The sequence below is a fragment of the Odocoileus virginianus genome, chromosome 17 (genome assembly GCF_023699985.2).
Source record: "Odocoileus virginianus isolate 20LAN1187 ecotype Illinois chromosome 17, Ovbor_1.2, whole genome shotgun sequence".
Lineage (NCBI taxonomy): Eukaryota > Metazoa > Chordata > Mammalia > Artiodactyla > Cervidae > Odocoileus > Odocoileus virginianus.
Genome location: NC_069690.1, coordinates 17,194,463 through 17,216,107, shown reverse-complemented (window position 1 = coordinate 17,216,107; position 21,645 = coordinate 17,194,463). Strand labels below are relative to the sequence as shown.

Genomic DNA, 21,645 nt, shown 5'->3' with positions numbered 1-21,645 from the left:
ACCTAATGTCCATCGACAGATGACTGGATAAAGAAGATGTGGTATAAATATAAATATACACACAATGGAATACTACTAAACCATAAAAAAGACAATAAACTCATGTCAGTTGCAACCACATGGATGGACCTAGGGATTATCATACAAAGTGAAATAAACCAAAGACAAATATCAAATGGTATCACTTATATGTGGAATTGAAAAAAACTGACAAAAGAACGGAGCAGGGATTAAAACTGATACTTGCACACCCCTGTCCACTGCAGCATTATTCCCAACAGCCAAAAGGTGGAAGCAACGCAAGGGTCCATGGACACGTGAATGGATAAACAAAATGTGGCATAAACATATGACAGAGTATTATTTAGCCTTAAAAAAGAAGGGAATTCTGACACATGCTCCAACACAGACAACTTGGAAGACACGGTGCTAAGTGAAATAAGCCAGACACCAAAAGGATAAATACTGTATAATTCCACTTGCGAGGTACCTAGAACAGGCAAATTCATGGAGACAGAAGGTAGAAGAGAGATTATGGGGGGCTGAGTGAGGAGAGGAACAGGGAGAGCTTGTTTAATGGGTCGAGTTTCAGTCTGAGATGATGAAAAAGTTCTGGCGATGGATGATGACGATGGTCTCCATGGTTCATTCACTCAGATACTGAATATAGTTCCCTATGCTAAACAGTAAGACCTTACTGTTTATTTTATATATAGTCATGTGTATCTGTTATCCCAAACTTCTCATTTTTCCCTCCCCCAGCCCCTTCCTCCTTTGGTAACCATAAATTTGCTTTCTATGTTTGTGAGTCCATTTCTCTTTTGTAAATATGTTCATTTGTATCATATTTTTCAGTTCCACACATAAGTGATATCATTTGATATTTGTCTTTCTCTGGCTCACTTCACGTGTCGCCTAGACAAGTGAAGGTACTTAATGCCACTGAATTGTACATTTTATTTTTATCTTTTTTTTCCATTTATTTTTATTAGTTGGAGGCTAATTACTTTTCAATATTGTAGTGGTTTTTGCTGAATTGTACATTTTAGAGTTGTTAAAATGCTAAGTTTGTGACACTTATATATATGGGATTTCTCATGTAAGAACACTGGAGTGGGTTGCCATTCCTTCTCCAATATATATTTCACCAGAGTTTTGGAGGTGGGAGGGGGGATTGGGATGGGGAATACATGTAACTCCATGGCTGATTCATGTCAATGTATGACAAAACCCACTGCAATGTTGTGAAGTGATTGGCCGCCAACTAATAAAAATAAATGAAAAAAATAAATAAATAAATAAATAAATAAATAAGAAAATGGGGGGGCAGTTAGGGCAAGAAAGGAGAGCCCCTCAGGCCCTGGGCAGGGGAGGGGGACTAGGCATTGAGCATCTATTAGCTGCTAAGGCTGGCGCTGGGTGGACTTTTTATATATCCCATTTCATTTGATTCTCAAAATGACCCTTTCAAGTAGGAATTGTTATTGAACTGAACTTCAGAGAGCACCTTGTGTCACCAAGCCGGACGGGGTAGATGGGGACTCAAACCCAGGTCTGCATCCTCCCGTCCAAACACTGTCACGGACGGGAAGCACTGGGGAGACCTGTCCCCACGGCTCATCCTCTCAGCACCCCTAGCACCTCCTCTGGACTGGACAGCGCAGACGGCAGCAAAGGGGACACAGCCCCCGACAATCAGCACGGCTGGAGGCTGAGGGGCCATGCCTCGTCTTACATCCTCAGAGTGTTAACACTGAGCAAGGGCATTCTGCCTCTGACATTGCCTGGCCTGATTTTTACTGATATTGGATCCTGCAACGAGCTAGGGCTAGAGTCAAGATGAGACCAGAATTGAAATCTAAGCATCTCAGGAAATGAATCCCAGACATCCTGCAAGAGCTGAGGGATACAGGTGGAATAGAAAATGCATGGGCTCTGGATTCTAGCTACAACAAAATGTGGAAAATTCTTCAAGAGATGGGAGTATCAGACCACCTTACCAGGCTCCTGAGAAATCTGTATGCAGGTCAAGAAGCAACAGTTAGAAGAGGGCATGGAACAACAGACTGGTTTCAAATTGGGAAAGGAGTACTTCAAGGCTGTATATTGTCACCCTGCTTATTTAACTTATATGCAGAGTACATCATGTGAAATGCCAGGCTGGTATCAAGATTGCCGGGAGAAATACCAATAACCTCAGATATGCAGATGACACCACCCTTATGGCAGAAAGAAAAGAACTAAAGAGCCTCTTGGTAAAAGTGAAAGGGGGAGAGTGAAAAAGTTGGCTTAAGACGCAACATTCAGAAAACTAAGATCATGGCATCAGTCCCATCACTTCATGGCAAATTGATAGAGAAACAGTGGAAACAGTGGCTGACTTTCTTTTTTTGGGCTCCAAAATCACTGCAGATGGTGATTGCAGCCATGAAATTAAAAGACGCTTACTCCTTGGAAGAAAAGTTATGACAAACATAGGCAGTATATTAAAAAGCAGAGACATTACTTTGCCGACAAAGGTCCATCTAGTCAAAGCTATGGTTTTTCCAGTAGTCATGTATGGATTTGAGAGTTGGACCATAAAGAAGGCTGAGCACTGAAGAACTGATGCTCAAGAATTGTGGTGTTGGAGAAGACTCTTGAGAGTCCCTTAGATTGCAAGGAGATCAAACCAGTCCATCCTAAAGGAAATCAGTCCTGAATATTCATTGGAAGGACTGATGCTGAAGCTGAAACTCCAATACTTTGGCCACCCTGTGGGAAGAACTTATTCACTGGAAAAGACCCTGATACTGGGAAAGATTGAAGGCAGGAGGAAAAGGGGATGACAGGATGAGATGATTGGATGCCATCACCGATGCGATGGACATGAGCTTGCTCTGGCAGTTGGTGATGGACAGGGAAGCCTGGTATGCTGTAGTCCATGGGGTCGCAAAGAGCTGGACACAACTGAGCGACTGAGCTGACTGGACTCTGGAGCCCTGGGTTTGAAATCAAACTCTGCTACTTACTCTGTGGGGGGCTTTCCCAACAGCTCAGTGGGTAAAGAAGCTGCCTGCTGTGCAGGGGACACAGAAGACACAGGTTCAATTCCTGGGTTGGGAAGATCCCCTGGAGGAGGAAACGGCAATCCACTCCAATATTCTCGCCTGAAAAGTCTCATGGACAGAGGAATCTGGTGGGCTACAGTCCACAGGGTCACAAAGAACTGGACGTGACTGAGTGACTAATCACACACTTACGGTGTGATCTTGGCTTGAACTCACAAGCCTCAGTATTCTCACCTGTCAAAGGGGCATGTCATACCTGCTTTATAAGGGCCACCCCATGTGAACTGTGGAGCCAAACCAACTGGGTTTAAATCCTGTTTCCCCACCATTTATCAGGTGTATGAACTAGAATAAGTTCCTTAATTCTCTATGGCTCAGTTTTCCTCATCCAAAAAAATGGGAGTAAACTAAACATTACTTTAATGGGCTGTTGTAAGGTTTCAGTATGTTAATACAGGTAATATGCTGAGCACAGTCCACACAAGAAGGTGTTTTGTTTATATATATATATATATATATATATATACATTTTTGGTAACTATTAGGAAATATACATAAAACCCTGGCACGGCGTAGGGAGCTCATCAGTGGTAGTTATCCCTTCCTTGCCCATCCAGTTCCCCTCCTGCATGTGACTTAAAGAAACTGCTGCTGTGTGTTTGTCCTGGATTTTTCTCTAAATATCCGGGTTGGACACGGCCAGTGTTGGCAGGAACCTCTGACTTTTCCTGCACTTCCCCTCTGCCCACACCGACAGGGGCTCCTGGAGAGAAGCCCATTAGGCTGAACCCTCCAGGAAGGAGGTCAATGATGAGTCATTCCAAAAATGTGCTTCTTGGCCGCCTGTGGCAGTCCCACCCCACTGGTCCTTCGTGTGGATTCCAAAGACCCAAGGCAGCCGAGAGCACTCCCGAGAGCACCAGGGGAGACCCCGGCCTTCCCTGCAGCAGGGGACGATCCTTCCCCCAAATGAGCATTAACTGTTCATCTCCAGCTACCCTACAGGAGCAGTATCACTTTCTCCATTTTACTGATGAGGATACAAAGGCACAGAGAGGTTAAGAAACTTGGCCAGAGTTACCCAGCAAGGCTGCACATGGGTCAAATGTAAATCCAGGTCGTTCTTGAGCCAAAGACTGGGAGCTTTCCACCACCACATTCTCTCCCTGCTGAATCACATCACCATCAGCGCTGCCACTCACGGGCTCTATGAACTTGAGTAAATCCTCCCACTTCTCTGAACCTCAGTATCTACAGTCGTAAGTGGGCAAGCTACCTGACAAGATTGTTAGTTCATTCAACAATCACCGACTGCCAGACTTCCCTGGTGGTCCAGTATTTGGCTAAAACCCCGAAATCCCAAAGCAGAGGGCTCCGGTTCAATCCCTGGTCAGGGAACTAGATCTCACATGTCACAACTAAGAGTTTACATGCCACAAATTAAAGATCCCACAGACCATAACTAAGACCCTGCACAGCCAAATAAATAAAATAAAATTTAAAAAGTCACCAACTGAGCCCAGAGCCATATTTACAGGGACGCTATTGAGGCTCCAGTTTCACAGCCCCTCCTGCACAGGCTCTTTCTAGGATCCTGAGAAGGGTCTGGTAATGTTATACACTTTTCTTAAGGAGAGTCCTCAGGCTCACAAAACCTGAGCCAAGCCCTGCTGCCAGAGTGTGCCAGCACCATGCCTTGGATGCGCATGTGTGCTAAGTCACTTCAGTCGTGTCTGACTCTTTGTGACCCTATGAACTACAGTCCACCAGGCTCCCCTGTCCATGGGATTCTCCAGGCAAGAATACTGGAGTGGATTGCCATTTCCTTCTCCAGGGGATCTTCCCAACCCAGGGATCGAACCCAGGTCTCCTGTGTCTCCTGCATTGACAGGCGGGTTCTTTACCACTAGCGCCACCTGGGAAGCCCTGCTCTGGGTGGTGTGGGCACAGAGGGGCACCCGAGGAGCCTGTGTGTGAAGTCCCCAGCAGCAGGCCTGACCCACGGCACCCGAGCTGAGGGTAGCGGGCATTATTACTACCTGTTTGTCTGTCTCTCCCCCACTAGAATGTTAGCTCTCTGAGGACAGCAGACCTTGTCAGTTTTGTTTGTTGATGGTGCCCCAGAGCCCAGAACAGTGCCTGGCACATGCTCAGAACCCATTAAACATCCCTTGACCCTTGAGATGGTGCGGTTCAACTCTCCAGTTGACAGATGAGGAAACTTGTTCCAGAAGGTGTATCTTTCCCACGGTCGGGACTGGGCCCAGGGCCTCACAGCTCCTGTGAAAGGCTCTCTTACTTCTCGCTGCCTCTCTGGGGACTCACGCTGAGACATTTTTGGAATAAAAATCTAGGGAGCAACACTGTGAGTAAGAAAAGCCAGGGAAGTGGCAGAGGGGGAAAGAGTAGGGTTGCCAGACTTAAAAAGAATGCAAGACAACCAGTTGATTTTGAAACTTAAGAGAAACAAGTCCTATTTTAGTATAAAGTCTGCCCCATGCAATGTTTGGGGCATGTTTCTGTAATATTAAGAGTCACTGTTATATCCTATGATAAACCATATTGGAAAAGAATATGAAAAAGAAGATACAGGTGTGTATAACTGAGTCACTCTGCTCTACAGAAAAAAATTAATACAACATTGTAAATCAACTATACTTCAAAAAATAGAGATTTAAAAAACCTTTTGTAAATCTAAATAAAGAAATACAGGACTTCCCTGGTGATTACGAATCCACCAGCCAAGGCAGGGGACACAGATCTGAACCCTGGCCTGGGAAGATCCCACATGCTTCAGAGAAACTAAGCCCACGGGCCACAACAAGAGAAGCCCCCACACTGAGAAGTCCCAGCACCGCAACTAGAGGACAGCCCCCGCTCTCTGAAACTAGAGAAAGCCCACTCACAGCAACGAAGACCCAGCACAGACAAAAATAAACTGATTTTAAAAAATCAAAAAAATTTTTAATAAATATAATACATTTGAGAACAAACAAAAAAAAAGTCACTATTCATCTGAAATTCAAACTTATCTGAACGTCCTGTATTTCATCTGGCAATGTTGCCTTAGAATTCCATGGAACTGAGTTCAAATGCCTGCTCTCTGATTGACCATCGTAGGTAAGAATCCTTACTACTCAACACTTCAATCTCCTCATTTGCACACTGAGGCCAGTCCTACTTCCTCATGGACTTACTGTGAGCATCAGAGGAAATAATGTCTCTTACTACAAAAACACGTGGTGGGTAGATCCTTTCAATGCTGGTTTTCCTCTCCTGTTTTTAAGACACCATTGAGGAACTCAGTGGGGAGACTGACTTGCCGATTGTAAGATAACATGATAACTACAGTGTTGATACTCTTCCAAGCAGCACACTTGGACAAAATACAAAGTTATGGATCCTGTCTGCGAGAAGGCAAACACCTCACTTGGTATTTCTCAGCCTTATCAGACCCAATACTCCCTTTTCATAAACATTTTCAACGTCTCCTTTGCCTTTCTTAAATGAAACTCAGTGATAAAAATGATCCATTTACACAGAAACTGAAAAGACTTACTATTCGACCTGCAATTTAAATGCAAAATAAAAGGAATGCAATAAAATAACACTTCAACACATGAGTGCTTGGGCATGTGGCAGGGAGATGCTTGCAAAGACTAAGAAGAAATAAGTTTGGATTAAGAAGTTGGACAATATTTGAGGACTTTCAAGGAGGTAAAGTGGCTAAGACCTTGTGCTTCCACTGCAGGGGGCATGGGTTTGATCCCTAGTTGGGGAACTAAGATCCCACATGCTCCACTGTAGGGCCAAAAGTGAATAAATAAGCAAAATTGATTTTAAAAAGAAAGATAGACAATATTAAATATGAAGTTGAACCATGTGAAACTGCTGATAATAGAACTGCTTTTGACCTATGAAAATGGAATTTCATATGATTCAACCTAACGTTTAACATTCTAAATACAAGCAAACTAAATTCAACTATTGTGTGTGTGTTTGTTTAATACATGTGTATGTGTGTGAGTGAAATTCATTCAGTCATGTCCGACTCTTTGCGACCCCATGGACTATACAATCCATGGAATTCTCCAGGCCAGAATACTGGAGTGGGTAGCCTTTCCCTTCTCCAGGGGATCTTCCCAACCCAGGGATTGCCTGGCATTGCAGGTGGATTCTTTACCAGCAGAGCCACAAGGGAAGCCCAATACATGTGTATATCATACCATGAATCAACAGCTACAAACATCGGCAGGTATACATGTGCTGTTGACTCAAATACCATAAATACCACCACAATTTGGGTTGTGATTTTCCATAATGATGGTCCACTCTTCTAAAAATCACAAACAACTCAAAACACATCATCTTCTCTTGTTCTGCCTAGTAGCTGCCCTTCTGAAAAATAAAGCTTGTCTTCTTTAAATGCAAAAGCAAAACACTGCACTTTGTTGAAGGTCTCAAAACCCTTAACCCAGTAATTCTAAGAAGAATCCTCTTCTAAGAATTCCACTTCTAAGAATATATGTAAGTAAACAATCCATTAAAACCTCTGTGCACAGAAAGCATGGTATAGAAGGATGGAACTAATGACATATCAACAATAGGGAAATGAGCAGCAAATGACGTACACTTTCTCTGTGGTCTAGGACCTAGCCATCAGAGATGAACTGTTGGCAGCTGTTGAAGGGCATGGGTGCCTTGGGGTTTTTTTTTCCCCTTTGCTTTTCTTGTTTTCTATAATGATTTTCATTTCCATAGTAATTAGAGGAAAATCAACTTCAGGAAAAACAAAGAACCATAAAGCCCCTGGTTGGAATCCTTTCCCGTTCATTACTTTGCACAAACAGTGGATGAAGGGTAGGGGTGGGGGGGGAAACTCACATATGCACCCAAGCTACAAAATGAGACCAGTGGTCCCATCAGCTCACCAAGAAGGCTGAGCAATAGCTGAGGCCAAGCCCTTCTGGTGACCTGTGGTAGTGGCCACCAAACTGCACCTGCAATCTGGGGGCGACCACACTGAAGATGTCCATGGGGGAGTCCTACAGGCAAGATACAGCCTAGGCTGGGCCCTCGTTTGTTCCAGTCAAGTGTGAAAAGGAATCAGTAAGAAGATAATCGGAGGCTATAAAGCAAAACAAACTAAAAAGACAACAATCAGCCAAGAAACAAACATTTTGCGACGCCATGGACTGCAGTCCACCAGGCTCTCCGTCCATGGGATTTCCCAGGCAAGAGTACTGAAGTGGGTTGCCATTTCCTTCTCCAGGGGATCTTCCCAACCCAGGGATCGAACCCGGGTCTCCTGCATTGTAGGCAGACGCTTTTACCGTCTGAGCCACCAGAGAAGCCCCTGGAAAAGGTAGGGGACAGGAAATCAGATGAAGCATAGCTTTCTCAGATGTGTTTGGGCAGATCGTCTGAAATTAACTATAAAACATGGCCACTCATCCATCATACAACTGGCTTCTGTGGTCCCGGTCACCACAAACAGGCCAGTTCCCAGATGGTAGCTATCTGCTTTGCTGGAGCATACTCAGGAAAAGATTATTAAGTATCTTTACACAATGAATGAGGTAAAAAAAAAACTATCACCATTTTACAAAATATTTTATATTTCACTGCTGCTGCTGCTGCTACCATCTATCTATCTTTACCTTTTGGTAAACATTATATCCTATTTCAGGGATTTTGAGATTTGGGGCATTTGATTTAATAAATACTACATGTCTTTTCTCAAATATTTTTATTCGGTTTTTTTTCCATTGTCCAATTTTCAGAAGAGCTTATTCAAGTTATTACCTGAATTTCTCTAAACCCCCCCAGCTTACATATGTGCCAAAAATGAATGTATTTACTTATGGTAAGGGGTAAATTGGATTTCAGTTCTTATGTTTTAGAGATCCAGCCTAAACACACAGAACTTTGATCCTCATTGATGTCCTTTATAAGTCAGCATTATAAGCTAACAACTGATATGACCCATAATCTCTTGATCAGAAGTTGCTACCTTTGTGCTGGCTCTTCGGACAATTTCCTAAATGAAGGAGGCCATTCCATACTCGACTCTTCATCTGACCGACTTTAACTCTATTGTGAGTTCTGAGAAAACATTCATACTGGATTCTTACTGGTCGCAATTTGTACTACTTCAAATATAATCATCCAATTTCTTAAGTACAGATTCCAGCCTCTACTGAGATAAATGTTCCCTGGTCGTCCTTTGTCAACAGTTTTCTCATTGCTACAGTTCCCTGGTTGGAGTGTCACAAGCTCACTTTAAGAAACACTGTGTGACCTGGGGACCCATCTGTCATCTGGAGATACAGTTTTCATTTTAATTACAATTTATAATCTTAAGCAAACTGAAAAGCCTGTTACCACTAATGATTTGTTAATATGTTGTCATGTTAAAATTAATCAAAACCTACAAGTACAGCTAAAATAACTTTACAAAGGAAAAGATAGCTCAAGCCATACGCAAGTGCTTAGTTAAGTAAATGGATTGGTAATCAACAGGGCACAGTGGTATTTGGAGGCTGATCCCTAAACCGTTTTTTTTTTTTTTGTCTTTATTGAATTTGTTACAATATTGCCTCTGTTTTATGTTTTGGTTCTTTGGCAGCAAGGTATGTGGGATCTTAGCTTCCCCACCAGGGATCGAACCCAACCCCCCTGCACTGGAGGGTGAAGTCTAAACCCCTGGACTGCCAGGGAAGTCCCACCATCCCTAAAAGTTTTATGGACTATATATGACCTGAAGTTTTCTTCCCAACTTTCTTACTTTTTCAGAACATGTTTTTGAGGCTTAAGAAAGCACTTGTTAAACCACATTTTCTTAAACACACGTACACACGCAACTTCCAAGTAAAATCTTTGCAATGGTTCAGGAATGTTGCCCATTACAAACAGAAATTTGCTTTTAACATGAAAGCTAACAGATACTTGGCTCTGTTCAGGTTTGTTTTACCCAAAAAAGTACTGAATGCAAATTGTATATGTAAATCTGAGATCTATTGCCAACTTTTAAAAATAAGCTTTTAAAGCGTTCTTTTAAAAAATCAAGTGCTAAAAAAGTGAGACCGCTTTTGCAAAAGTTAATCTATACGTATACACATAGAAAAAAATTTGTAAAAACAGAATTCCAACTATTAATGCCAAATAGCTCTGGGGTATACGAGCCTGGAGGGCATGGTGTTTTTTACACTTTTCTGTAGCACCTAAACTTTTAGAGTGATTCTATATTGCTCTTACAATCGGGAGGAAAAAATCAATAATCCAATTTTTATTTTCAAAAATGATAAAGGAGGGGAAATGTCTAATGAAAGTGGGTGAGAGTTGCCCACAGGCCTGGGAGCTGGAATGAACCAGAAGGACTAATTGGGAAACAGCACGGGCTGACCCAGACAGTCACGGCTCCTCAAACAGTCTCTGAGGAGAAGAAAGAGCCAGGCACACGAGCAACCCTGGAGTCACATGGCTCCAAAAAGAGCCAGACATGTGCACCGGGGCCCAGCGGTCCTAGGAGGAGGGCCCTGCACTAGATACAAAGATCACTTGGATCCAGTCCTTGGAGAAGAATCCAGTCTAGAAGAACCAAAGAAAAGCATGGTGACATCAGTGAAGAACAAACCACTAGCACAACTCGCAACATCTCCTAGAAATTAGAAGGAAAAAACAATGAGACAGTGTCATTGCCCTTCCACCTAAGAAAAGAACAAAGAATTTTAAAAGGCTGGTGAGGGTGTGTGGAGACTAGTATTCATTCACGGCTGTTGGGAATTATTATATGACTATGTGCTCTTGAAAAGCAACTGTATCAATCATTGAAAGATACTCACATCCTTTCATAATTCCCTTTCCAGAAATCTACCCTAGACACACATAAAATGCTTTCTTGTCAAAGACAGTCATTGCAGTATGATTTATAATTTTTTAAAAAGGAAATAACCTGAATACTGTCCAACAATAGTTAGAATGGTAATTTTCAATATAACCTCTCAGTGGACATTATGGAGCCATTAAAAACAAGGTTTATGGAGACTTTATAATAAACACACAGGGGAATGTTTATGTTACCATGTTAAATGATACAGTAGGATATAAAATTGTATATAGAATACTATTTTAACTACATAAAAGTTCACATAAACCAGGAAGAAATCTTCTAAAACTTAATACAGTTCCCTGTAGATTGGTTGGGTTATGAATGGGTTTATCTTTTAAAGAATAATTTATTTTGAAATAATTTCAGGCTTACAGAAAATCTGTAAGAAAAATAAAAACTGTCATATTCCTTTTACTCAGGTTTCCCAATGTTACCATTATTCTTCATTTGCTTCATCTCATGCATGTATGCACACGATCTTTTTTTTTTTTCGCCACACCACACAGCCTGTGAGATCTTAGTCCCCCAACCAGGAACTGAACCCAGACCCTCAGCAGTGAAAGCACAGAGTCCTAACCACTGGACCACCAGGGAATTCCCCACACAGTGTTACTGTACACACATACAATATCTACAATCCTTAGTCTTCCTCTGAACCACTTGAGTACCCTAAAAACAATAATACTCTCCAACATAACCTTCGCAGTTGAAAAATCAACACCGCACAGCACCACCTTCTAACCTCTGCCCCACTCACACATCACCAGCTATCCCGGTGTCTGTTTTTCCTTCCTGGTCCAGGATCCAATCTAGGAACACACTTTGCCTTTAGGTCTCATGTCACTCCATTCTCCCTCAAACTGCAACATTTCCTCTCTTTTTCCCCATCTTTCATGTCTTTGACAGCTGTTGTTTTTTTTTTTTTAAAGAGTGTAGATCTTTCATTTTATAGGGTATCCCCGACCTGAGGCTGACTGCTGTTTCCTCTCTCTGAGACTTAGGCCATGCCTTCTTGGCAAGAAAAGCACATAAATGAGGCTTTATCACCTAAGGAGGCCCATGACGCCAACCTATCAGGCCCTGGTTCATTTTGAACACTTGCTCAGATTGGTGTCTGCCAGGTTTTTCCCCTTGTAGTTGATAGATATTTTCTGGAGATGCATCCCAGCATCACACTCATAAACTATTCTTCAAACATTCACCTGCCAGTCTTAGCATTGTTGACAAGTCCAGCCTGAATGAACCAGCACTGTTGTTGCTCAGTTGCTAAGTTGTGTCGGACTCTTTGCCACCCCGTGGACTGCAGCATGCCAGGCTCCTCTGTTTTCCATGATCACTGTGATGGTTGCCTAATGTGGATTTTTCCTATTCCCATCAGTAATTGACAATCTCTCGTGAGGAAGAGCTGACCTTTCTCTCCCATTAATTTTTCTTATTTACTTAACTATATCCTATGGTCAGGACTTCCCTGGTGGTCCAGTAGTTAAGAAACTGCCTACCAGTAGCGCAGGGAACACAAGTTCGATCCCTGGCATGGGCAGCTAAGCCTGTGCACAGCTACTGACCCCCGCTCGGCAATAAGAAAAGCCACTGCAATGAGAAGCCCGCACACTGCAACCGGAGGAAGTCTGTGTGCAGCAGTGAAGACCCAGCACAGCCAAAAATACTTAAGGAAATAAATAAAAAATTTATTACAAAAGAAGAAAGAAACCAAGATCTGGGAGCTTGGTGTGTTCACCACACCTACACTGTTATTGTTTCTAGGTCCTCTACAAATTATTTAATAGGAAATTCATGCACATATGTAAGTATATGTACAAACACCTATCTCTGTGTATATGTGAATAAGTTTGCATACACACACACACACACACACACACACACAGAGGCTTCCCAGAGGTTCAGGGGTAAAGAATCCACCTTCAGTTCAGGAGTCGCAGGAGATGAGGGTCATGAGGGTTTGATCTCTGGGTTGGGAAGATCCTCTGGAGGAGGGCATGGCAACCCACTCCAGTATTCTCACCTGAAGAATCCCATGCACAGAGGAGTCTGGAGGGCTACGGTCCATAAGTTCACAAAGAGTTGGACACGACTGAAGCGCCTTAGCACACATACATATACACGAAATTCATAAGTGTTAATGTGTGTATAAATATGTATATGTCAGTGAGGTTATTCCTATGCAGCCCTTTCAGGGTTCTTTCTAGACATCCCCCTTTCCATGTTTGCAAATCACTTCTTTAATTGTAAGAAACTTGACTGAGATTAGCCTCAATTTATTCATTCATTTGCTCAATGTAACCAGTCTCTCAACCACACCAGCTGCCTTCTCTGCCCACTGGCCCTGCACGTACCCCACCTCCTCAGCCACCGGGCACATCAACATCTCTGCAAAGCCCTCCACACATCCCACTTCTTCAAACACCAGGCATGCCTATACTTCTGAAAAATACTGCTTTTATGTATTATCAAGCCCCACCTTTTTTCCTTTTAATTGATGTTTTAATGTGAATGCCACCTAAGATGAATTACCTGCTTTCCTGAGATGGCTGAGTACCAGTGTCTCCCCATGGTCATCACTTGCATTCCAGATGCTGTCAATTGTATGGAGCTAGAATTGCTAGAACAACGCACCCACACAGGCCTCCTTTTCTCCCCCACCCGCACTCCCTCTGTACCTCCCCCGACCCTGGGCAGCAGCCTGGGCCTCTCTGCCTCTTGAGAACCAACCAGTCCCCTTGCAGGGACCCTGAGGCCTTTCACAGCTCACCCCTCCTGGGTCCTTCTCCATCAACCTGGAGGGTGACCCCCACTACCCACTCCTCCTCTTCCTCATCCTCATAGGCCCAGCATTGAAGAAGCAAACTACATCAAACCCAGAAGAGCGTGGGAGCAAGCATAAAGGACACGCCGGTCTGCCTTGACAAAAGGGGCTCCTTCCTCAGACAGCCTGAATGTCAAAGTGTTGCTTAGGAATGAGATGAAAGCTTCAGGAAGATGGCAGCAGCAAAAGCAAGAAATGGAAGGTTCTGAAATCAGAATCTAAGGGCAGGGGCAGGCACGTTGGGATACTGTACACAGAATAGCCAGAGGGGTCCCCAATTCCCCGACAAGCTGCCCTGCAAGCAGAAGTCTCCCTCCAGGCAGGACCTGCCTCCCCCACACCAGGGCAGGACCACAGGCGTCCTCCAGTCCTCCGGATACACTGGGCCCCAGTCCACTGTTCCTGGCCAGAGCGAGAGCACATAGGCAGCGCAAGACCATCCTCTGCTCAGGAAGCCCTGAAGGCAGATCCAGCCCCGGCTCCCACAGCGTCTCCCAGCCACACTCAGCCAGGAAGGAAGTCAGAGTCTCCCGAGTCTCCTGCATTGGTAGGCAGATTCTTAACCACCGCAGGACCTGGGAAGCCCCTACATGGAATATTACTCAACCACAAAAAAGAATGAAATAATGCCAACTGTAGCAACATGGAAGGACCTCAAGATTATCATAAGTGAAGTTAAGTCAGAAAGAGGAAGAAAAATACCATACGATATCACTTATATATGGAATCTAAAATATGACACAAATCAACACACGTACAAAACAGACTCACAGATGTAGACAAAAGACTTGTGGTTGCCGAGGGGGAGGTGGGGTAGAGGAGGGAAAAATTGGGAACTTGGAATTAGCAGATGCAAACTAGTATACACAGAATGGATAAACAAGGTCCTATTGTATAGCACAGAGAACTACAGTCAATATCCTGGGATAAACCATAATGGAAAAGAATATGAGAAAGAATATATCCACGTGCATAACTGAGTCACTTGGTGGTACAGCAGAAATATTGTAGATCAACTATACTTCAATAAAATAAAAACAAAACACTGAAGCATCAGCTTGGGTCTCAAGCCTGCCAGCTTTCTCAGGGAATCAACACCACTGGCTCTCTCTGACCTTCAGACTCAGAGGGAATGACACCAAGAGATCTCCTGGGTTCTTAATCTCACTGACTCACCTGAAGATCTTAAGACTTGTCAGCTTCCATAATCACATAAGCCAACCCTTTGTAATGAATCACTTTATCTGCACACACGCACACACACGCACACACACACACACGCACACACACACACACACACACACACACACCCTATTGCTTCTATTTCTCTGGAAAACCCTGACTAGTACAGTGGCCCAGAGAGGCAGTGACTTGACCCAAGCTCCTCAGCATTGCAGAGGAAGACACAGATGCCCAGCTTCCAGGCACAGCCTCCTATTCCCCCTTGCTCCAATTCACAAGGACTGGGACCCTCTTTACGGAACAGCACCCCCTAGCGGCTTCAGCCAAGGTGGGTCCCGCCCAAACGGACTGAACATCCACTCAGGACACCAGGCAGACGGCAGGATGGAGCATGCATGTGCAGATTCACAAAGACCTGGTTGAAAATCCAGCTCCTCTGCAGACTAGCTCTGTGGCCTCAGGACTTTGCCACACCTCTCCAAGCCTCGGTGAGCACCTCTGTAAAATGGGAAGCATATCACCACAAAGTTGTTGGAGGATTAAACAAGACACTGGTAGGCCAGTACCCAGCACAGGGCCTAGTCCATCAATGAAGCCCAGGGAGTGCTCTTTCTCTCCCCTACTCTGCTGAATTGTTGTTATTTAGTCACTACATCGTGTCTGACTCTTGTGCAACACCATGGACTGTAGCCTGCCAGGCTCCTCTTTTCATGGGATTTCCCAGGCAAGAATACTGGAGTGGGTTACCATCTCCTTCTCAAGGGGATCTTTCCGACCCAGAGAGCAAACCCAGGTCTCTTGCATTGCAGGCAGATTCTTTGCCACTGAGCCACAGGGAAGCTCCTACTCTGTTAATTCTCCCTTAATCTCACCAGGTGATTGAGAACTATTGACCTGGGGCAGTGGTAAAAATCCATTAAGTCCATTAAAATCACCTGAAAAGGCTTTGAAACATACCAAGGTCAGGTCCACGCTGATCCAGCGCCTCTCGTTTTTAACCCCGTATCCCCCAAGGAGGATACTCAAGTGCAGTCAGGGTGAGAACCTCTATGCAATCACCAGAATTTCTCACCCTTTGTGCTCCCAGAAAACTAAGCTGGAAGGACTCATAAGGGGCCTGGGTCTGGGCATGGGCCCAGTCAAAGGCAGCTCCCTATCCCTTCATGGCCTGACCTCTCTGTCCTATGACTGCCAAGGCGAAAGTCTCCCCCTCCGAGTCCCTGGAGGGGCTGAACCTCACGACCTGGGTGGCACTCCCAGTGGAGATATTGAACGGCAAACCTGCCTGATGCCTCCTAGATTCAGTTCCTTCATCTGCAGGGTGGGGAAGCATAAACTCACAGGAGAAAAACCCCAGCACAGCTCCCAGCTCCAGGACCATGTCTAAAGCTCAAGGCTTTCCATCACTCAGCCGCCTCCCGCATCTCCAGTCTCCTGCCTTCCCACCTGCACACATGCTACCCACTCTGCCTGGAACGTGCTCCTCACCTTTGCTGCCTGAAAACTCCTACTCATACCTCAAAGACCTACTCGACTGCCATCCCCCGCTTGGCCACCTCCTGTAAATCAGGGTTCTCAGAGACCACAAAAGCCCAATTCAGGCTTCACGATGCAGAAAGGTGATGTTTTTGGCTTTCCCACCTGGTATCCAGTCATCACTCTCCTGCTCTCGATGCCAGCTCCTGCCTTGTCTTCATTCTCCAGCAGGCTCACTCCACGAGGTGACCAGATGGCCAGCAGCGTCTCCAGCCTCACAGCCTACCAGTGAGCAGCCCCAGCAGCATGGTAACATCTCTGACCCAGTAGTAGTTTCAGGCCAAGGCCCGAGGTTGCTTTCACTGGCCTGGCTTTGGGTCACACACTTCTCTCTGAACACAGTCACTGGTATGAGAAATGTTCTGGTGGCCGAACAGGCATGTGCTCAGCCTCGGAGCCTGAGGATGGGTGGGGCCCACCTGCAACCAAATGGGGGGAGAGCAGGAGCTGTGATTCCCAAAGGGATTCTGGGAGCGAATACCAGATGGAAGAACGGGAACGCTGGAACTTGGTAAAATCAACTTGCAGCCTCCGGCCTGCCAGGGTCAGAAGCCCTCCTCTCCACTCCGGAAGGCTCCGAGCGCCCCCTCAGCAGAACACAGCAGGCACCGCGTGGACTGACTTGGCTTTGCAACCCTGGCTGCAGGACGGAGCTCCATGAGGCAGAGGCGGCACCTAGACACGTCTGAAGCAACCAGTGAGACGGCAAGTCTCTGACAGCTGAGCAGGTTTCTCCTTGACTGGGGAATTAAGCTCTCTGGGGACTCTGTATAGAGAACACCTGGGAATGGTGGACACTCTGGATGGTGGGAAGGAAGTCAGGGAGAAGAGAGAGCAAAATGGCTCCTTTGGATAAAATCAGGAATTTGGCAGCCCAGTAAGGAGTTAGTGGGAAGGCCTGAGATGGAGGGGAGGAGAGAAAGCTGGGGAACACCTTGGGAGGCAGACTCAAGGCCCCGAGGCAGCCAGTGTCTCCCAGAGGCTGGAAGAAGACAGAGCGTTAAGAATTAAGGCTGGGCTGGGCGGGCCATCCCCCTTCTGACCCCTTCAGGTTTTCAGTGAAAGTGAAATTTGCTCAGTCATAGCCGAGTTTTTGGGACCCCAGGAAATCCTCCAGGCCAGAATACTGGAGTGGGTAGCCTTTCCCTTCTCCAAGGGATCTTCCAGACCCAGGAATCAAACCAGGGTCTCCTGCATTGCAGGTGGATTCTTTACCAACTGAGCTAGGTTTTCAGTAATCATCTGCTAATACCCCACAGCCTGTGCTGGCGGCTGATGAATCAAGAGAAAATTCCAGATTCTTTGGCAGCCTCCATACAGGGCGGAGAAAAGAAACCAGGCCTTGGAGGAGAGATGGAGCAAAAGCAAGACTTCCGTGGAAATGTTCTAAATGCCACTGATTACACACTCTAAAATGGTGAGAATGGTGAATTTTATGTGTATTTTATCACAATCTCTTTTATTTTTTAATTGGAGGAAAATTGCTTTACAATGTTGTGATGGTTTCTGCCATACAACTACACAAATCTGTCATAACTGTATAATTATATCACCCTGATATAATTTCAAATGAGAACTGACTCATTTGAAAACACACTGATGTTAGGAAAGACTGAAGGTGGGAGGAGAAGGGGACAACATATGATGAGATGGTTGGATGGCATCACATACTCAATGGACATGAGCTTGAGTAAACTCTGGGAGTCGATGATGGACAGTGAAGCCTGGCCTTCTGCAGTCCATGGGGTTGCAAAGAGTCAGACACGACTGAGCGACTGAACTGAACTGAATCACCTCCCTCTTGAATCTCCCTCCCCTCTCCAGTCCCACCCCTTTAGATCATCACAGTCTTTTTTAAAAATGGCAATGATCTACATCAGTGGTACCCAACCATTTTGGCACCAAAGACTGGTTTCACGGGAGACAATTTTTCCACGGACCTGGAAGAGGGGGTGGTTTGGGGATGATTCAAGTGTATTATACTTATTGTGCACTTTATTTCTAACATAACATCAGCTCCACCTCAGATCATCAGGCATTAGATCCCAGAAGTTGGGAGGCCCCTGACTACATGGTTAGGGGCGGGGAGATGGAGCAGAGGAGAATTCAGTAGACAGATGAAGGCAAAGCTAGACACAGCATGTGGACACAGTGTGGGGAAGGAGAGGGTGGGATGAATTGTGAGATTAGGACTGATATATATACACAACCATGTGTAAAACAGACAGCCAGTGGGAAGCTGCTGGGTAACACAGGGAGCTCAGCTCTGTGCTCTGGGATGATGCAGAGGGGTGGACGGGGGTGGGGTAGGAGGGAGGCCCAAGAGCGAGGGGATGTATGTATACACATATAAATATATATATAGCTGATTCACTTCATTGTACAGCAGAAACTAACACAATGTTGTAAAGCGATAAAATAAAAAAATAAAAAACAAAAAAAGCCAGAGGTCCCACAAGGGAAACCCAGACACGGGACGGGGCTTCAGTAAATCCACACCACGCACACACTGGACTTGGAACCAGCTTTCTGAACTATTAAGGAGAAGGGCGCTGTCACGTGGCTCCATTCCACTAGCTTTGAGCTGACGGTAAACCTAATACCATATCTGATTGAGTCCCAGATGCCCACCTTTTCACTATTTCACAACTCTGAAATTGGGGTGCACCTTGGGGTGCACCTTACAATCAACAGCACGGCATAGCTGGCAGCATTGTTTTTTTGTCAGTACGTAAAATGACAATGCTTCTTACAATCATCATCGGATCTTGGGTTCTGTGGAATCCTGTCAATAAGGAGAACGTGGTCTGCTTTCTCTGTGGTCTGTTTCAGGGAAGTGAACTTGGACAGATCCACATCCTCACAGAGCACAGGGACAGAGTGACTGTAATACCGGGGGGCATCAACTCCATCAGCCTGCTGTCCCACCACTTCTATTTTATTAAGTCTGACCCCGGCCTGCACAGCTGGGAAAGACGTGTCTCAGAAACGGAAATGAGTTTCTCAGATGTGCGATGTTTGCAGAGGAAGTGAAACATGGTGTTTATTCCATGAGCCCTGCATCCTGCAATTAGGAGGTGCCCGTGACCCTCGGAGGGCCGCACCAGACTCAAGGCTCCTCCAGGGCTGGGACATAACGTCTTTGCGTGTGTGTTGGGGGGGGCAGTTAGCAATCACCTTGGAAATGCTCTGCCCTCCCGGGAAGGAAGTGCCATTTTTCCTTCAGGTCAGCAAATCCAGGCTCCTTCCCCAGGTGCCCGGGGGCTCCCGCCCTGTCAACCCTCTGCCTGCCGGTGAACCCTGGGGCCCAGCTTCTCTTATTCTGGCCGCACACCTGAGACCCCACTGGGAGGAAAACAACCGGGATCTCATTAAGGCCCAGGAGGCTACAGCTGAGCCCAGCCCTTGGCAGCAGGCAGCGTGGTGTGGCTTAAGTATCAGGGACATACATCCCCTCCCCCTTCCCTTCTCATCTCATCCCTCTAGGTTGTCGCATGTTGATGTATGGCAAAAAACATCACAATATTGTAAGGTAATTATCCACTAATTTTAAAAAATAAGCTATATTTAAATATATATATAAAGAATCAGGGACAGAGTAGCCTAATAAAATCACTGGGTGTCCTACAACTTGATTTGCTGAATCTGGCAACCCTAATGAAGTGAAAAAGTGAAAGTGTAAGTTGTTCGGTGGTATCCTACTCTTTGGGACCCTATGGACTGTAGCCCACCAGGCTCCTCTGTCCATGGGATTCTCCAGGCAAGAACACTGAAGTGGGTAACCATTCCCTTCTCCAGGGGATCTTCCCAATCCAGGGATCAAACCAGGTCTACTGCATTGCAGGCAGATTCTTTACTGTCTGAGCCACCACGAAAGTGCAGGGGCAACATGAAAGCCATGAATCCCTGGACCCCTGTGGCCAGCACAGAGTTCCAGGTGAGGGAGGCAGTTTTTCTCCAGCTCCTTCACACATCTGTCCCATTCGCCTTTCTCCTCTGAGCCTCAAAAGCTGCTCTTTCAAACCTAAGGATTCAGCTGGCAGGGCCTAGTTCTAGGGCACACGGGTTGGCAGAATAATGGCCCTGAAAGACAATCAGGTCCTGATCCCCAGTACCTGTGAATGTTACCTTTTAAGGCTTAAGGCAGGGGTCCACAACCTCCACATCTCAGATCTGATGATCTGAGGTGAGGCAGGAAATATTAGATTCCCTGGTGCTGGGGAAGACTGAGGGCAAGACGAGAAGGGGGCGACAGAGGATGAGATGGTTGGATGGCATCACCGACTCAACAGACACGAGCTTGCACAAACTCAGGGAGATAGTGAATGACATGCTGCAGTCCATGGGGCTGCAAAGAATCAGTTGCTAAGCAACTGAACAACAAATATATATATATATAATATTTACATAATATAAAAATATATTTAGATAATTGTATAACATAAATATACTTATAAAATAATATTCTACTGATGTAATAATAATAGAAATAAAGTACACAATAAATGTAATGTGCTTGAATCATCTCAAAACCATGTCCCCTCTCCCTGGGCCCACAGAAAAATTGTCTTCCATGAAACTGGTCCCTGGGCCAAAAAGGTTGGGGACTGCTGGCATAAGAGACTTTGCAGATGTGATTAAATATTTTGAGATCATCATTATCCAGCATGGACTCCAAATGCAGTCCTCATATAAGACAGTAGCAAAGACTTGACGACAGAGGAAGTAAGAGGTGTGACCACAAACAGAAGCGAGAAATTGGAGTGATGCAATGAAGGGGTCACAAACCAAGGCATGCAAGAGTCTTCCACAGGCTAGAGGCAGCAAGGAAACCCATCCTCTGCTAAAGTCTCAGGAGGAAGGGAGAAACAAATTCAATCTAGCTCAGTGAGACCATTTCAGCTTTCTGGGCTCCAGAACTGTGAGGTTAATTTGTATTGTTTTAAGCCACTTAGTGTATAGTAATTTGTCACCAGCTCCACAGGGTTCATGCTCAGGAGGGCCCCTCGCTTGGTTTAATGCTCTGCTGATGCAGTCTTGAAATTCTAATTTTTGAACAAGGGGTCCCGCATTTTGCATTTTTATTTTGCACCAGGCCCCGCAGTAGCTGGTCCTGGGGCCTGGTACACCTGTAGCTTCCACCCTTAACCCCCACTAAACCC

General features: G+C 45.3%; 1 long non-coding RNA gene across 2 annotated transcripts in view; it reads right to left on the bottom strand.

Moving 5' to 3' along the window:
- Positions 1-21,645, bottom strand: part of LOC110132215 (uncharacterized) — a 157,082-nt gene that overhangs the window by 99,819 nt on the left and 35,618 nt on the right. Inside the window, exon 5 of one of the 2 annotated variants that reach the window (XR_011492128.1) lies at positions 16,589-16,902. The exons of the other annotated variant lie outside the window; for it this stretch is intronic. This is a non-coding gene — a long non-coding RNA (uncharacterized lncRNA). The remainder of the gene's footprint in view (positions 1-16,588; positions 16,903-21,645) is intronic. 2 annotated transcript variants of the gene reach the window in all.